A 14,035-nucleotide genomic window follows, 5' to 3' on the forward strand; every position below is an offset into this window, starting at 1 on the left:
TTCAGGATGGCTCGCCCCGCCCCCACCTTCCCCTCCCCCCCCGCACCAGAGCTGGACTGGGAAAAAGAAATCTGTCCAAAGTGCCAAGATGCTGGACTCTTAGAAAGGTGCTTCGAGCATGCTCACACGGTGGTGGCTTCTTCTCTGGATGAAGAGCTGGTGGGCTGCAGGGTCTTGCTTCCAGGATGGAAGGGTGGGGACCAGGAGCACAGGGGGCCAGCCAGGCGTCCCGTCTCGAAGTCTCTCTGGAGTCTTGCTCTGCCGAGCTGAATGCAAACTTTGGGGGTCAAACTGTTCTTCCAGATGTTTCCAAGGCTTAGCAGAAGGTGAAGGAAGGTTCTCGCACACCGGCTGTAAAAGAAACAGAGGAGGAATGTGAGAAGACAACAATAGATTTAGGTTAAGAGCATGCTATTGAGAGACCCAAGAAACCAAGAAACTTATCTGCTGTAAAAGTAGCGTTTAGTTCACTGTATTTCATATATCCCCACCTCATGTTTACTATATATTTTGTGTATTCCTACCTCATGTATTTTATGAAATCTTAGTACTTTAAATTCTACCTCAAATGAAATCTTAGTACTTTAAATCCTATCTCAGACCCCGTAGAATTAGGCATATGTCGGGTGCTGGGTCGTGACCAATAATGGCGTAAGCAGTGTTTGTATTTAGAACTCTTGGGTTAAGCATCGTCAGCCCCAAATTAGTAGGCTAACTTATGCTTTTGCAACGGGATGTAAATGATAAAGCGATAAGCCCCTTTCAGACATTCCTACAAGGTGGCAGCAGACTCAGAGGCGCCAGCTGCTCTCTATCACCGGTTTTTATCCCAGTGATAATTTACATGCAGTGGCTATGTAAACCTGCAGGGAACAAAGACTTTTATATAAGAAACCGCCTTGCTATAATACACTTGTGATATTTTATAAATTCCCAGAATTAGTATATGATTTTCTACCCCACATTCACTGTATGTGTTTGCAGCATTCATATTTAAAACTTTGTTAAAAGTTTGGCTTTTGTTGTCTCATAATGACCATGTTATGTTATGTAAATGTTAAGCAAACAAGCTTTCCTAAGCATACCTTGGGATGGAAACTTAAAGGGCTAATGTAACCCTTTGCCTGCCGGCTCAGGTTACTTCATACGCAGGGACTGCATGGACCTAACTTATCTAACATTCCACTCGGCCCATTAAGTGGGTTTCTGTCAATCACGGGCAGCACCCACCAATACCAATTGTTCCTGTACCCATTAGGAGAAATTACCCAATCATGTAAAATCAAGTTTGGAGTTCTTTCCCCTCCCTCTGTAATTGTGCATAAAAACTGCTTGCCATTATGAATCAGGGCTCTCGTCCCTGAAGCTGCTGCTTCGGGCGTGAGCCCAGACTCGAGCCTGAAGAAAGACCCTCGTGTGTTTGCATCGGAGCTGGATCTTTGTGGTCTCTATCTCTCTCATTAGAGTCCCGGGTTCAACAGAATGCATCTCAGCTGCTGCAGGGTAGAGCTTGGGTGGCAAATCTGTCTCACCCCCTGCCCCTCTCCCGGCACCAGAGACACCAGGAAGATGCCAGTCTCTGCTAAGAGTAAATTCTTTTTTTAAAAAAAAATGCTATTTTAAAGATGCGGGGTACGATTCAGGGTTAGGGGTACAAATAGTCGTTGTACAGGTAAAGTTTGGGCTTCGCTTTGGTCCCCCCGTCACCTGGTATGAGATCAGGGACACTTATTGATGAAGTGTGCTTCTCCACCCCGCTCCCTCCCCTGAACAATTATCATAATACTGTAAGGAAGGGATTGGCAGAAGTGGGAAAGTGCTGGGGGAGGATGCCAAGACACACTTCAAACTGCTAAGAGTAAATGCTTACCTCACTGTGGAGGCTCTGTGGGGCATTGCCTTAGTTAGTTCCCTGCTCACCCCGCCCCATCATTCACATTTTACAGATCAGGACACTGAGGCTGGGAGAGTCAGGGCCATCAGCATAAGAGGTCACAGAGTTTCAGAGTAAGAATGCAGACCCAGGCCTGGCCGGCTCTGAAGCCCATCCTTCTAAGCCCGCCCTGAGCTGTCTCTCAAGGTCTTGTTTTCATCCCGGGGCCCGGCCCTCCCTGACCCGCTCCAGAGACGGTTCCTGTCATCAGCAGGTAATAGACATGCTGACATAGATCTCCACAGGCTCACCCCTCCCTGGTGAACTCAGCTCTGAATGTTCTGGAATCTGAGCTCTGGCATCGCTTCTCAAGGACACCCTGCTTCTGAGGACATTGGTTTGCCCTGTGTGGCTGTCCCACTTTCAGGGGCCGGGTCGTGGCGATCCCACGCCCTTGGCACGGCACCTTCGAGGGCGCCCGAGAGCACAGCCGAGCCTCACCTGCAGCCTCCCGCCATATTTCCGTCCCCACCCCAGTGGCCTCCCTGGGCTCCTCAAAGCCCACATCCTTCTCGCCTTGGGACTCTGGTTCCAGTCTCCTCTGCCTGGATGTCCACCTTCCAGGTCCTCCCCGGGCAGCACTTTCTGGCTTCAGGTCCTGGCTCCAATGTTGCCCTTGCAAGGGCCTTCTCTGACCCCACGGAGGCCGCCCCAGCCCTGCCTGGTGGCTCTGCCCCATGGCTCCTGTTCACATCCTTATGTGCCATTTTTGTGTTGACTGACTTGAGATTTGTGTCCTCTCCTCCTAGAATGTGGCCTCCGTTTAAGCAGAGGTTTTGTGGATGTCGTCTCCCAGGCACACAGTAAATACCCATGAACTACTACTGGAAACTGGGTAGCTGGAAACTTGCCTGTCAGTTGGCTGGCACTCACCAAAGTTGTCTGACAGAAGTGGGGAGAGACAGACAGACAGACTTCCTGGGACGTGGGGACATCAGGGCAGAAGCGTGAGCACGAATGACCTGGTTTACTCTTGGGTTTGGGTCGGAGGGCAGAGAAACGCTTTGTTTCTGATCTCCAAGCTCCTCCATGCTCGCTGCGAAACTCCAGCAAGTCCTTGCTCACCACCGTCGATAGGTTCTTGGAAACGGTGACTTGAAGCGAAGCAACATCCGGTCTAAGGAAGCCAACTTACGGTAGGCTAACTGATATGAACAAATGATAAGCTCCTACGGTGTACAGCGCATACAGTTGTTGCTTCACTGGAAGCTGTGGCTTCCAAGACGCTATCGACAACATCAGGAGGGGACAGACTACTTAGGGGAGCTTCAGCCCTGCCCTCGCCCTCCTGGCCCACCTGGTGACGGAAGCTGCCAGGACCCCAGAGTGCCCAGGTCCCGCCTGCCGCCGGCTCACTCTCCTCCCACTCACCTGCCTGCCGCGACTTTATGGGAAGTGTCTCTGTGGTCTCCTTCCAGGTTCTGCCACATTCTTTGAGTCACCCTCTGTGAAAAGAGTATGGCTCCGTCAGGGTGGGCGTGTCTATTCCTGCTCCAGACTCCCCCCCCAGGGCTTGCCAGTGGCAGCCAAGTTAGGCCTGGTGACCTGGCCTCTCCCCTCCCACAAGTGGGTCACCAAGTCCCCCCCTGCAGTGCCTCCCCTGCCCTCTACAGGTCCCCCACCTGTGGGATGGCCCTGTCTATGTCGCCGGCTCGCTCCTGCACCCTCCACCCCACCACACACTCCCGCTGCAGGGTCGGCCAAGCTGCCTTCAACTCTAGGTGCGTCCCATGTGCCCCTCCACGACCCACTGTCTCTATGCTTTAGGCTGAGAGCTCCTGTTCCCTCCCTAGGAAGCCAGTCCCGACCGCCTGGTCTAAGGAGCCTTTGTAGTGTCCCGTATGTGACGCCAGTAAGGCTTGTCACTATGATCATGACATGACCCCTTGGGCTTTCTTCGCGTTTGAATTGCCTGCTTGACATTAGCTGCTGACAGCAGGGACTGGGTCAGCCAGGCTCACAGATGAAGCCCCAACCTCCAGCCTAGAGTGGTGAATAATGCTTGGCAAAGATGTGCTCTAAATTCTTGGTGAAGACACGTTGGATGGGTGGGTAGGTAACTGGATGGAGGGGTGAGTGAATGGATGGGTGGGTGGACGAATGGAGGGGTGGATGGGTGAAGAGTGGGGGAATGAATACATGAAAGAATGAGGGAATGGATGAAAAGGGTGACTGTATATATGGATGGATAAAAAAGTGGAGGGATGGATAGTCGGAGGGGTGAATTATGAAAGAATATAGATGGATGGGCGAGCGAAAGAATGGATGGGTGGACGAGCGGACGGAGGGGTATACAAACGGGTGAGGAGTGGGGGGGTGGATGGTGGCAGGAATAGAGGGGACGGCACCAGCCATGTGTTCCAGTTGCCTCAATGACGGTGGCAGGGAGTTAAGCCTGGAAGCTCAGCACCAGGCCACGTCTGCCACGCGCCCATTGCACACACCTTCCGGCCACCACCGGACCACAAGGGCTTCCGCTGGAGTTCTCGGTCGCAGCTCCGATTTTGTCCCGTCTCCCAGCCCTGGGCTTGTATTTTTCTTCTTCACCCAAGTAATGCCCACAGCCCTTCCCGCGCCCTCTGCAAAGAAAGCATGGCATCTTCTCCTACCTGGATATTCCTTGTAAAATTTGTGCCGTAGGATCCGCCCATCTGGAAAACAAGAGGGAGGGGAAAACTTCTTTCAGGAGTTTATAGGCCAAAGCTGTTTTCGCAATAGTAAGGAATTATTTGTGTTTTTCATGCTCATTCTCTCACGAGTGTAGGATGGAATTTTCCAGAAGCTACGTGAAGTGTGATGTTACAGGCGACTGAAAACAGAAGCAGACAGGAGAATAAGTCTTCTCTTAATCCCTGAATTATATGGAAAAAAAAAAGTAAGGAAATGCCACTCTGCTCACTATTTCTTTTTTTGTTTTGTAAGACAGCTATTTTTAAGAAAAATATTATTTTTGTTATTTTATAAATGAATGAATACATAAGTTTTTCAATGCCTCAACTTTAGTTTTTTTTTTTTATTTTAATTTTTAAAAATAGAGACATGGGTCTCACTACATTGCCCAGCCTGGTCTTGAACTCCTGGCCTCAAGTGATCCTCCCACCTCGGCCTCCCAAAGGGCTGGGATTACAGGTGTGGCCTCGGGTTTAGTTTCTAACATGATGAATATCCACAGCCATGACTCCCATAAAGCGCCATGGGGGTCTTCTCAAGATTTTTTTGAGGGTAAGGGCGTCCTAAGAACAAAAAGCTTGGGAACCACTGTCTTAACAAATGAACTGGAAGCAAAATTTCCACACTGTTCAGCACATTTCATTACAAAGCATGTTCTCATGGGGAAGAAATGGTCCTCTTTGGGTCTGTTCAAAAGAGACTAAAATGTCATTACTGCAGATGACAACATAACCTGAATCTGAATCGCCGCTCCTTCTCTCTGAGTCTCAGTTTTCCCACCTGAAAATGGGCACGAAATCAGTGCCTCTCAAGGTGATTGTGAGGCTTAAAAGACGTAATTTCATATAAGACACGTACATGAAGTATTAGGAGGAACCACAGGAAACTGCTATTTTATACATCAAAGGGGGTCACCTGCCGGCACTCTCACGTGTCAATGACTCGCTGTGTGTCCCCACGCCATAACTCTGCTGTCGTCAGCCACTGACCCCTGTCTCTGCCTCAGCCCCACCCTGGGGTAGCAGGAACACACACGTGGATGGGGACGTGACACGTGGACATTTCAGGTGGCGCTGTCTCCCAAATCGAGCTCAGATCTCTTTGGTGGTCAGCGCCGTCTTCTCACTAGAACATCCATCAGATCCACGTGGGCAGTAGTCGGGCTTGATCTTTCGATCTGTGGCCAAACTAAAGATCACCAGGGTGTCGGGGACCAGCCCTGACATCTACACAGGGTGCCGAAAAAAACGTGTACCCATTTTAAGAAAGGAAAAAGCCGTATTGAAATTGTAATACTCAATAGATACTGATAACAGAAGATGGATACGCGTCACCTCCGACTTCTGCAATTACGAGGTGCTCACTCGAAGTGTCCAGACACTTCTGATCACCGTGAACGACTGCGGGGCTTGCTGCTGGGTGGGGCCTCCCGGGTCTTCCCTTGTGCACGTCACACGCAGCACCGTGGGTCTCAAACTCATCACGAATGCCCGCAGTTATCAGGCGTGTTGAGGTTCTGTGGCATACTCAGCCTCCACGGTCGCTGTCCTTCCACACCACTCTCGATTTTCAAATGCCACTTGCAAATGGTCTTGCGCTCTTCCAATGACAACCGTGCTTCCATCATTTTCTCTGACTGCCCTGGTTGTATCAGGGGAACGTGTGCATTCATTTGATGAACACCGTCTTTTGAGCAAACATCATATGACACATCGCTGCCATCATTCAATTCCACTTTGAAAAGTCCTACACGGACAACATGGCTTAAAATGTGTATTTTTTTGGTGACACCATCCCCCACCATTGTGCAAGGTGGTGACACCCCAGGTGGGTTCTTTATCAGCAACTGCTGCCGTCACTATTTTTTCTTTCTTTTTTCTTTTTTTTTGAATTGGAATCTCACTGTCGCCCAGGCTGGAGCGCAGTGGTACGCTGACAGCCACGACACTCTTGGCCCACTGGGTTCAGGCAATTTTTCCACCTCAGTCTTCCAAGTAGCCGGAACAACAGGCATGCGCCAGCACACCAGGCTAGTTTTTCTTGATTTATTGTCGAGACGAGGTCTCGTCAAGTTGCCCAGGTTGGTCTCGAAACTCTGAGCTCAGGCAATCCTCTCGCTTCTGCCTCCCAAAGTGCAGGGGTGCGGGGATGATAGGCGTGAACCACCGTGTCAGGTTGTCAGTCACTGTTTTCCACAACAGCAGCTGACTAGGACTTTCGCAGGCTTGAGGGGAGGGTGGCTAAACATTCCTGCTCCCCCATGCCCCAGGGATGGATTCTGGCCTGTAATGTCGCAAGGAGACAGAGGTGTGTGCAGACCTTGGACATCTTCCTCAGGCCAAATAGAATTCACCCACCAAGGGATTCTACGTGGCTTCATCAAATAAAGTTCCTTCTGCTCCAGGCTTCACGAAGCTCGCTATGTTGCCCAGGCCAGTCTCAAACTCCTGGCCTCCAGCAGTCCTACCATCTTGGCCTCCCAAAGTCCTGGGATGACGGGCGTGAGCCACCGCGCCCGACCCTGCTTCACTTCGTCCTGGACATGGGTTGTTTTTGAACTGGTTTGGACCCTCAAGAATTGGTTTGACCTGGTTTGGCTCCCTCTGGTCTAAGAGGTCATAAAACTGATTGCAAAAGATCAGGGGGTGAGAAAGGGAACGCAACTGAGGCCAGCCTCTGAGGAGGCTGTCATTACCGAAAACAACCACAGACTCCAAAGAACTCCTCACTCACCCCACAGCCCTTGGAAGAGACTGCCCCTCCCCTCCACACTCCAGCAGGCTCTGCCAGGCCCACGGGTCCTCGGAGTTTCATGTCCAAGGACCACACACCCCACCCACCCACAGTGTGACTGGGTGTCCAGAGACAAGCAGTGGGGAGATAACAACGTTCTGTTCGATGCTTTCGAAGTGGCAGGCCTGGGCGGGACTGACCCATGGCGTCTTCAAGAGCCCAGGGAAGCAGCTCAGGTGTTATCAAGCCATTTCACAGATATAGCAAGTGAGGCCCCCAAAAGTTAGGTTATTTGCCACAGCCGTGAGGGGCCAAGCGGCCATGAGAACCCAGGCTAGCTGGTTAGAGAAGCCACCCCGTAGCCCCAGACAAGTAGCAAATGGGATACAGGATACAGAGGAAATCACAGCAATAGCTGTTCGGCTCAAAACCTTGTGTAGGCAACTTTTCCACAGTTCAGAATTCTGGGAATCAGGAACCAGGATCCTCCAGACGCTCTTAATACCTTACAGTTGTATTTGTGGTATTAACGATGTGAAAGGTGTCACTGATCTTATTATGTCTATGCCTTTCTTGCAGAGAAATCAGTTTCCAAATCAGACCAGGCATGGTGGCTCACGCCTGGCATCCCAGAACTTTGGGAGGCCGAGATGGGAGGATCGCTTGAGCCCAGGAGTTTGAGACCAGCCTGGGCAGCCTAGTGAGACTTTGTCTCTACCAAAAAAATTAAAAAATGAACAGGGCATGGTGGCGTATGTCTGTAGTCTCAGCTACTTGGGAGGCTGAGGCGGGAGGATTGCCTGAGCCCAGGAGGTTGAGGCTGTGGTGAGGTGTGATCATGCCACTGCACTCCAGCTTGGGTGACAGAGTGAGACCCCGACCAAAAAAAAAAATTTCCAAATCGTTAAAAAAAACTTGTGTAGCTCCTGCACCCTCCAGATGCTTTTGGCAAATAGGTCCCCGTGGTCAACATCAATCTTGACCAAGCGGCCGGTTATAAGCATCAGGGGCAAGAGAAGCAGAGGTGGACACAGCACCCTGGTGTCTTGGTCTGACTGAACACACCTTTGACTAGGTAAGCCGGGGCACCCAGGAGTCCCGGGCTCACAGCTTGCTCACATGCCTTCCAGACTCCATGCCAAAAAGCCAGCAGAGTCCCTCATCCCTGAACTCACACGGCACAGGAGGAGGCCTTGGATAGCACCAGCGGTCTTGCTCTGTTGTCCTGTCTAGTCTTGGGCAAATTATGCAAACGAAGGTGACAGCATTCACTCAGCTATTTCTCGCCTTTGTCCCCCAAAGAAAAGCACTAAGCAGGTCAAACTGAACTGTACTGGCAAAGTTCTGGGAAGCTAAGGATTCTCAGACAGTTCAAATTCCATGCAGTTTAAAATAGATACAGTTGGCTGGGTGCGGTCTGTCATCCCAGCACTTTGGGAGGCTGAGGAGAAAGGACCACTTGAGCCCAGGAGTCTGAGACCAGTCTGGGCAACACAGCAAAACTTTGTCTCTACAAAACATAGAAAAAGTAGCAGGGCATAGTGGCGCGTGCCTGTAGTCTCCGCTACTTGGGAGGCCAAGGCGAGAGGATTGCCTGAGCCCAGGAGTTTGAGACTAGCCTGGGCAATACAGGGAGACCTCATCACTATAAAAAAAAAAAAAGAAGTCTGAAAAATAAAATAAAATGGCTATGGTTGCTCCTTGACTCACAATGGGGTTACAAATCGGCAATCCACTGTAAGTCGACACCGTCGTTGGTGAAAGTGCACTGATCGCAGCTGATCTACTGGACACCATCGCTCAGGCTTCCCTGCCATAGATGTGCTCAGGACACTCGCATCAGCCTTCTGCTGGGCAGAACCATCCAGCAGGGAGTGTGGCTTATGATCAGGCGGTGAATAGCTCGTGTGATTTATCAACGACTGGCCAGAAAGTGAACAACAGAGTGGTTATGTGGGCCCCTGAAGTCTGTTTCCACTGACTGTGTGTCACTTTCACACCAGTGCACAAGGGCTGACAATTAGGTCCATGCATCATCCTAGAAAAAGTGCTGCAGGCCAGGCTCGGTGGCTCAGTCTGTCATCCCAGCACTTTGGGAGGCCGAGGCGAGTGGATTGCCTGAGCCCGCGGGTTCGAGACCAGTCCCGGCAACTTGGCGAGACCTCGTCTCTACAATAAATCAAAAATTAGCCGGGCATGGTAGCGCGTACCCGTAGTTCCGGCTACTTGGAAGACTGAGGCGGAAGGATCGCCAGAGCCCAGCAGGTCGAGGCTGCGGTGGTCATGAGCGTGCCACTGCACTCCAGCCTGGGTGATGGAGTGAGACTCCAACTCAAAGAAAACAAAAAAAGAAAGAAAGAAAAGAAAAGGAAAGAAAAAGTGCTGCATACCTCATTGCTTACTATCACCACGGTCATCTTTGAACATTCCCCTTGGGAAGCTAGGCACCCACGCCAGCGCCTAGTCTACCCGTCAAGGCCATTCTGGAACTATTTTTCTGGAATGACCATCGGAACTGTCATCGTATTACCCCTGATGTCCTGAAGTCATCAAATGTCTTCTTTCAATGTTTTCTTTCTCTTTGGGTAAAGAAAGAGGTCATTGGGAGCCAGATAAGGTGAGTAGGGAGAGTGTTCTGACACAGTTATTTGTTTACTGGCTGAAAACTCCCTCGCAGATACTGTCGTGATGCAAGAGCTCCGTCGGGACCATTTTGCACACCCCTTTCTCATGCCAAGGTTTCCAGGTAAGATTTTCCTGACCGACTCGCTACTGATGTTTATTTGGTCTGCTATGACTCTCGCAGTCAGCCGATGATTTCGACACACAAGTCAACACATTTTTGCAATGTTTTCGTCAGTTCTGTTTGTTACCAGTCGTCCTGTCCTCTCTTCATCAGTGATGCTTTCTCTCCCCTAAGAAAAATGTTTAATCCATTTGTACACTGTTATTTTCTTCATGTCTTTATCCCATAAACTTGGACAAACATGTCCCTGATTTCACTTCCACTCTTGCCCAGTTGAACAAGAAATTAATATCTGTTCGTTGCTCTAATTCAATCACCAACATTCACGCAACGACAGCTCTGATGGCCATTCCAGAAAAAGAGTTCCAAAATGGCCTTGATGGGTGGACTAGGCGCTGGCGTAGGTACATAGCTTCCCAAGGGGAATGTTCGAAGGTGACCGTGGTGATAGCAGTGAGGCATGCAGCACTTTTTCTAGGATGAGCTCAAGAATCTAATTGTCAGACCTCAGAAAGTCGAAAAATCTTAACCCTGACCCATTGTGAGTCGAAGAGGGGTTCACAGGGGGCATGAGATTTCCAGTGTTTACTGACCTGTTCTTGCCTAACTCTGTTCTGAGGACCTGCATGTGGGATTCCAGTTAATCCTCATAACAGCATGAAGTAGCCCCGTTTTACAGATGAGGAAACTGAGGCTCAGAGTCATGAAGAAACTGACCCCGAGGGCACCCGGCTATCCGGTGCGGAGTTGGGATTTGCAGCCAGTCTGCCGACTCAAGAGCCTGTGCCACATGCTTGAGTAGCGGGGAAGGGCGGTTGGGAGACGGGAAGACCCCGTCCAGCGCCCGCCCGGCTCCGGCACTGTTCCCTGGGGTGAGTCTCCCACGGAAGGGGCACTCACCTGCCTGGCGGCGCTGCTTGACGCACTGCCCGCGGTTGGGGATACCCTCGGCCATGTCCCCTGGGCTCAGGATGTGGCACTCATAGCCTGAGGGACAGAGCAGTGGCTCCGCCCCGTCCTCGGTGGTGCTGCACGCCTCAGCTGTGGAGGAACACGTGGGGTCTCCGTGAGCTGACCCGGTGCAGAGACCACACCCTGCCCAGAGAGGATCTGTACCTGCACGCTGTACAGGCTGTGCCTCAAGTCTTCCTCCGAGGCACGTGCGTGCATGCACACACACACACTAAGACACACACACATACATTCACAAACACACACACCCAAAGACACACACACAAACACACACAGACACACATGCTCACATCCCCCACAAAAACACATACACTCACAAACACACACAAACACATACGCACACACACACACATACCCACAAACACACACAGACAGAAATACACACATACCCAAACACATACACAAACACACACACATGCACATACACACACATACTCACAAACTCACAGACATATACATACATCCACAAACACACACACACACTCACAAACACACCCACACAAACACATATGCACACACTCCCACAGACACATATACACACTCACAAACACACATACATGAACAGACATACACGCACTCATAAACACACATGCACAGACACACACATACATACACAGAGGGTCCTCAAATGTGCTCCATGCATGGTGACATACATATATACATGTTCACGGACACACCCTAAAATACACGCCTACAGTCACATGTGTACACACATTTACATACACAAGTTGTGATCCAAAAACACACACAGAAACCTACACAAATCCTGTACTCACACACACATATACCGTTGCACACACACGTTCACCCACAGGAACACACACTCACAGCACGATCACGTGCATTTGTGCACACACACAAAGATTCAGCCACAGCCACAAAAACAGCCACACTGCTGCATGCACGGTCGCACACCCCGCAGACACAGTCACTCACAGATGGGGCGGGGCCGGTGCCAGGGCACACCTTCACACCCCCGAGCACTCGAGGCCCGGGCGTGCCTGGTTCCCCCTTCAGGACAGGCTCCCCCACCTGCTGCAGCCCCCAAAGGCGGCCTCATCACGGGGGGAGCAGTGAATCCCTTACTCAAATGGAGGGATTCGAAAACCAGCCCGAAGCGCCCCCCTTCAATTCTTCACCCCCAACTCGGGAAAGCTGAAACGCCTTCTGTCCTGGGCTGTGATGGGGCCATGCAACCCCCCCCTCGCCACCATCAAGCCTCCCACGCTGGCACACAGGTGCAGTGGCACACAGGGCCCAGAGGCCTGCACTGCCAACTCCCTGGCAGCAACCGAGAAGGGTCCTCGCGGCTCTGACCCCGCAGGTACCTTGCAACACCTCTTCGGGGCCGTCCAGGAGCCAGCCATTGCCACCGAGCCATCGAGGTTTCGGCTGCACCAGCCAGTCTAAAACTGACACAGCACAGGGTCACATCGAGGCAGCTGACTGTCCCTGTCTCATGACAGCCCACAGAGCTCCCGTGGGAGAAATAACCATGGTCCCAGCAGCCTTCCCCTGTCCCTCTTGTAACAGAACCTTTGAGTGTGGACTGGGGACGACCCTCCCCTGCCTCCCTTGCAGCTGGGTGTGGCCACGGGACATGGGCACCTTCTTGTCTCACCCTTGAATTGGGTACCTGCTCCTCCCCCCCCCCCTTTCCTGCAGACTGGGGACCACTCTGACCCCATGCATAAGGACATCAATCGGACCGTGGAGCAACAAGACAGAAGGAAGCTGGGTCCCCAGTGGCTTTGTGGAGCACAGCCACCTGCCTGCCACAGACACCTGCCCACCCCAGACTGTCGGTGAGAGAAGAGGTGGGTCCCTGTATTTCTGGGTTTTTTTTTGTTATCACAACACAGCCTGTCCTCTAGCCAATATATTCGTGACAGAGTCGCCTGACAGTGGACCCAGAGGCCTTCAAAGGGCTGAAAATGCAAATGTCTCCAAGGGACAGGAAGATGACATTTAACAGAAAGGAAGACCAAGCAGGGCCACAGCAGAGTGGGAGTATCTCCCGCCTGCAGGCGTCAGGGCTGATGAGTGCTGGCTGCCACCTCCAGTGTTCCCAAGGCCTCTGGCTTTTAGTTTTATTTTTAAACTATAAATCTGTATGCATATATTTTTTGAGTTGGAGTCTCACGCTGTTCCCAGGCTGGAGTGCAGTGGCCGCTCAAGGCCACTGCAGCCTCAACCTGCTGGGTTCAGGTGATCCTTCCGCCTCAGCCTTCCAAGTAGCTGGAACCACAGGCACGCCACCATGCCCAGTTTATATTTTCATTTGTTGTAGAGTTAAGGTCTTGACAAGTAGCCCAGGCTGGTCTTGAACTCCTAGACTCAGGCAATCCTCTCGCCTCCACCTCCCAAAGTGCTGGGATTACAGGCGTGCGCCACCATGCCTGGATTTTTTTATTTTTCATTTATTTTATTTTTTTTTTGAGTTGGAGTCTCACTCTGTCGCCCAGGCTGGAGTGCAGTGGCACACTCACGGACACCACAGCCTCGACCTGCTGGGCTCAGATGATCCTTCTGCCTCAGCCTTTCAAGTAGCTGGAATTACAGGCATACACCACCACCCCCGGCTAAATTTTTTTAAGTTGCCCATGCTGGTCTTGAACCCGTGGGCTCAGGCAATCCTTTCACCTTGGCCTCCCAAAGTGCTGGGATTATAGACATGAGCCACTATGCCTGGCCTATTTTTTTATTTTTTATTTTCTTTTGAGTCGGAGTCTCACTCTGTCACCCAGGCTGGAGGGCAGTGGCATGCTCACGGATACTACTGCAGCCTCAACATTCTGGGTTCAGGTGATCCTTCCACCTCAGCCTTCCAAGTAGCTGGAACTACAGGTGTGCGCCACCACGCCCAGCTACATTTTCTTGATTTATTAATAGAGATGCAGTCTTTCCAAGTTGCCCAGGCTGGTCTCAAACCCCTGGGGTAGGGCAATCCTCTCACCTCTGTCTCCCAAAGTGCTGGGATG

At 51.3% G+C, this 14,035-nt stretch overlaps 1 non-coding gene across 1 annotated transcript; it reads right to left on the minus strand.

Moving 5' to 3' along the window:
• Positions 1-219: 219 nt before the first annotated feature.
• Positions 220-12,496, minus strand: LOC103260158. The gene is made up of 5 exons (XR_002481947.1): positions 12,383-12,496; positions 10,983-11,123; positions 4,543-4,584; positions 3,305-3,378; positions 220-351 (listed from the first exon to the last, which is right to left on the minus strand). It is a non-coding gene; the product is annotated as an uncharacterized LOC103260158 (transcript).
• Between the last annotated feature and the right edge of the window lie 1,539 nt (positions 12,497-14,035).

Source organism: Carlito syrichta, unplaced genomic scaffold (genome assembly GCF_000164805.1).
Source record: "Carlito syrichta isolate Samal-C Ts95f unplaced genomic scaffold, Tarsius_syrichta-2.0.1 Scaffold303130, whole genome shotgun sequence".
Lineage (NCBI taxonomy): Eukaryota > Metazoa > Chordata > Mammalia > Primates > Tarsiidae > Carlito > Carlito syrichta.